This window comes from Pollachius pollachius, assembly GCF_949987615.1.
Source record: "Pollachius pollachius genome assembly, chromosome: 12".
NCBI lineage: Eukaryota > Metazoa > Chordata > Actinopteri > Gadiformes > Gadidae > Pollachius > Pollachius pollachius.
This window is the reverse complement of record NC_136945.1, coordinates 21270223-21275629: the sequence shown is the minus strand read 5'-3', so window position 1 is coordinate 21275629 and position 5407 is coordinate 21270223.

Sequence of the window (5407 nt, the reverse complement as noted above, 5' to 3'; positions counted from 1 at the left end):
ACAACTAGCCGAACTACCTCACTACGACTGCACTTACTAATGTGATATGGTCAGGAACGTCATCTGAACATACATGTGCTCTATAGGGCGGATCACAAACTGTTTCTTTGTTCATTGAAAACAATCAAGATGTCCAAAGAATGATAACAATCAAGATGTCCAAAGAATGATGTCATAATTTATGAGTGAAAAACAGGGGTTAGATGACTACTAATACATACCATGTCATGACTCATGTCAACTGTGAGTCCTCTCTGACGTTTGCAAACTCTGTTTTAGGATGAGGAAACTGATTCCTTGAACTATACGCAGCATTGGAGTGTGAGGGTAGACGAACAGTGAATGACCCAGAAGAGTCTGTTATCTGCTGTGAGAGAAACCTGCCACTGAAATCCATCGATCTGGTCTAAATATAGTTTGAATTTGTCAATATTGTGATGCATCTGAAGTATATTTCCAAAGGTGTTAAAAGTACAAGCTTAAAACACGTTGAGAGAAGATAAGGTAAATACTAGTAAGATGAGGATAATGCTCAGATAGCACTCAACAATAGCGAGAGAGATGATAAGAAGCAACACTTAAAGCGCTATTTTTCATTAGCTTGTAGTATTAACTGCCACTTAACACTGGTCGTTATATAAGGCTTCAGTTTCTGAAGCAGCATAGAGCACATTCATATCCCTCAACCTGATTGTAGCTGGGGCTTATTTTGGTTCTAGCCATAAATGTGTGTGCTTGCCAAATGTTTTTGTGTCGCTGTAAAAATGTTCATGTGTTTCATTCATTTTCAAACGTTTTTTGCTATTCTAAAATTGTTAATAATGGAATTTAATGAATTGATTGATTTTCTATTGTATATCTGATGTGCTGCAGCCATGAATCTATCCACTGGTGTTTGTGCATTTCTGAGGTGTTGATGCAGACAAGAATTGGAACACCAATTGGAACAAATTCTAGGTACAAAAAAAGTGACTCCCTCATATATTTTTTTAAATAGACATTACATCAGTGTTTATCATAGACTGGCTGTATAATCACTAAATTCAGATTTCATCAACCGAAAATGTATCAACTATTAACTATGATATCCTCGCCTAAAAGTTACTATATGACAATCTATATTTAGAATAAAATAAACAATGTAATTTTATCGTAAAACAATTTGTAGTACTGTATAGTATATAATTTCATATTTTGTGTGTATATAAGATGTATAAACAGTTGTATGATATGCATGCAGTATGTATCAGTTATGTAGTTACGGAGTTAAGATGAGGAAATCACCAGGATTCAAGTCAACAGATTTGGCTATTTTATTTATAAGGCCAAGGTCATATTTAAAATGAAAGATTAACCATTCTGTATATATGTGGAGAATTGTATTGTATTTGAACCAACTTCACATGGTTGATGCCAGATGCACTAATGAAAAAAGGGCTAATTAACAATTGATAAACCATTAACCTTTTTTATTATATATTTTGTACAATATAGCATTCTTACAGAGGCGGGCCTGCAATTGCTTGTGTTGATTTGCTAATGTCTCTTGAGATTAGACTAAGGAATTCTCCAATGTAATTATTTGGCACAATTACGCATCATCAATGTACATTCTCTGAAAGTGCTTGATAAAGACAAAAGTTTTAGTTCTCTGTAGGGATAGGACATTATATTGCAGCCCTTTTTCCCCAGACTACTGCTGCAGAAATATCGCTTAATACCAATTTTTTTTACCATTTGTCCACTTGGACCCAAAATGATCGGAAATAAGGGTACTGCATGTGCCGTTTGTAGAACATAATATGGAATGTTTTAGTAATCTTCCCTTTGAGCTGAAAATTAGAGGCAAAGTGAATGTTTTACTACTATTATGTGGACTACCTTGAAACAGTTCCTGTTCTTGAATCACTGAGTCAAGGAAACATAGGAGGAACTAGTGCGGGTTGAGGTATAAATCAAATATCTCAAACTATTACAAATAAAAACTGCTGAAATTGGGCAGTTGGCGATTCATTGACCTCCATTATTTTCCAACTGATTGTTTAGCAGCTCACATATTACAAAGTTTAGCAAATAAACAGGGTAGAAAATGCACCAAAAAATACAAAAAATGTAAAATAAATGAAAGGAAGCGTTTCAGTCTGAGTAAGTGCATTTAAGGCGAAACAAATAACTGACTCTCCCTTAAACCCAGTTCAGAGCAAAGATTGGTGATGAAACTAGTTTGAGACCGTTGCAGACCATTTTTTAACAGTGTGAACTGGTTAGTTTCAGAGTGTCTTAAGCCGTTGCATGGCGTCAGAGATTTACCTTGTAACTAACCCGAGCGACAATACTTTTTTCAAAAGGGCGATTTACAACAATGTCACAAATGGACACTTTCCTGCGTTTATCTATTGTTTCTCACCATTTGCCAAACAGCGGAGCATTACCGTTCATTTGGATGTGCATTTTCAAGCGTACTTGGCCAATTAAGCCTGATTCTGAAAAACAACATAAAAGACATACTTACTTCCTTCTTGTCATTTTTTTAACCACTGTGGTGGAGACCGAGACCATGGCCCCGAGCAGGTGCTAAGCTGAGAGGCGAGGATTGGGGCTGATCGTGTCTCTGTTTTACACACACCACCAGCTCTCTGAAACGTCCATCGACCTGGCTCAAGGTCAGGACGTGCTGCTGCGGTTATTCCGTAGCCAAGCATGAAATGCACGCGCATTTCCTATCACTGACTGAACCTGAATGGGGATTTTTGTGTTTGTCAAGAGTGATTTTTTTTTATATGGGTACTGGGTGAACTGAGCCATATGGCCACATGTTATGTACAATAATAACTCCACACAATACTTTTATATGAAATAAGACACTGTTTGTAAAAACAGTGTCTTACAGTGCCTCAAGTTCTCCACACTCCCTCTGTAGTCTTTGATGGTCGCTGTCTCCCCCTTTGTGGAGATAACCGGTTATTGCATATTTGAGCACATTGGTCAAGAGTCTTAATGGGATGCTTTTTGCCACTTGGTCACACCAGCCAATACATGAAACTAGCTTAACTTTGTAGGGGTAAGCAATAATTGTACCTCACTATAATTACTATTTAACTGGTTCTGCAGTACCCATATGGTTGCATGATACTGCCATCTATAGAGTTTAATAATAATAACAATAATAATAATAATAGAAGTGTTCATTACTGTTGTTCGTACTGCTACGTACGCTTAGCAGTATGTGTAATCTTATTTATTTCGAATTGTGTGATAATTTACTGTATTTAATTGTTCATGTCTTTCTTCTAATCGGTTTCATGATCAAAGTGTTCTTAAAACATCCAGAAGAAATGGTGTGTGTGGGTTTTGAAGAGAAATTTATACTAGTACATTATTGACTTTGTATAGACTTAACAAAAATGAAATAGAAAGTTAACATAGATAATCTTCCTCCATTATTCTATGCAGAATGAAACAACAACACAAGACAATACCTGAAGCTATTGGATGTAGATGTTTTTGTAATCCGCCAAATAAAGACAAAAAACAGCACAATGAGAATGTATTGATATTGGCTAGGCCACTTTCTGTTAAACAGCAACTTAAGAAACCTTTATTTGTGAGGGGGTGGCAAAGAGTTTGTTTTCAGTTTATGTTGAGCATTAGCATTCAGCTTTTTCTGGAATGGTGAACTTTGATATAATGTTAGAAATAAAATGTGATATATCTGTTTTTATAACACCTGACTTAGGAAGGATTTTTTTAAATGTAATTCTGCTCCTGCCAAAAGTAATGAGCATGTCATTATTACCATATGGCATGACTTTACATTACTTGAGACAAGTATTATAACCGCAATGGCACATTAACCCGAGATAATTGTGACGATCAGACATAACCTATGTTGGTGGCCTCTACGTTGTATTGGGTCCATACGCCTTCAGATCAGTGTCTCTCAACTGGTGGGTTGCGACCCAAAAGTTGGTTGCGGACCCGATCTGAATGGGTCGTGGAATGTGTGGCGCACCTTAATGACCGTGGTAAATTAATTAATTAATAATTAGTAATTAGTAATAATTAAATAATTAGTAATTCTTTTCTGGTCCCAGTCTTCATATGACCTCAGTTACACATATGTTGTTTGTGTATTTAAATGATAATTTTTCATGTCAAGATTTTGACCTTTTATTGTGCAATTGTTCTGTTAAAGACTATAGAGAAAACACAATGAGAAAGACTACATGTCTCGTATGTGACGTCACGCTCCCTGCGACTGGCGTGGACAAGACCGACAATCTCCACATCGGCATAACTGAAACTCTCCACATACCCCGACTTATAATGGTTTTCACCTCTTTCGATGCTGTTATCCTCCCCTTGGAAAAGAGCGGTGAAGTGGAGCAGAGAGATCGCCATGTCTGTACCAGAGTGGCGGTGACGTATATCATTCGCGTCGAGAGCAGCGAAGAGCTGTAGTTCACAAAGCGGCCTCACACAAAACCTAACATTATCAAACTTCTTCACGGAATTCTTTAGTTTTCGTTGCATGAAAAATTATCATTTAAATCCACAAACAACATATGTTCAATCCAGGACATATAAAGACTGGGACCAGAAAATAATGACTTTCTCTCCATTGAAACCCATTCATATTTTTCGATCCCATAGGGATAGAAAAATTGGCTCCAGTACATTGGCTCCGGTAGAGCCAATGGAACATTGGGTCTACCGATGGAAGCCAATGGAACATTGGCTCTACCGCCCCTTCGCCACTATGCTAGACAACGGGAATATTTCAGCATCCGGCACGTCATGTACTTATGGCTCCCATGATGCAGAAGCTAATCTCTCCTTGATGCTGCCCTGTGCCATTGATAAGTTTTCATAGGAATGAATGGGTGCCATTTGTTTATCCGCTTTCCTTTCTTTAATGGGTCCATTGTCGAGATAGATAGAGAGAAAGAAAAGAGTTTGTGGCACAGAGTTTGTGACATCCGTCAACTACACGCAAGCTCTGTGTTCATTGACGGTTGAACTGCTGATGGTATTGTGTGTATAAAAAATCATTTTTTAATAAACAATCTGTACACTTACAAAGTTATCAATGCCTTGTTTTATATGATAAGACCCTGATTATACTACAGAAGAAGTGTCAGGCTACTTCTAGCCTTGTAAGTGGTTTAAAATAGAGATTTAGTTTTTACCATGCGACATGCCCCTATCGTTCCAAGTTTTAAGTGTTTTGGTAGAATCGGCTAAAAACAGCCAATGTAAGAATGCGTGCTTTTTTGCGCACAAACGAACATTCCAACTCGTTATCATACTAAACATATCCCAGATCCATTTTACAGCGGATTTCTCCTTTAAGGAGACTCGCGCAAGTGCACAGCGTACACGCTCCTATGTAGTTGGCAGTTGGCAT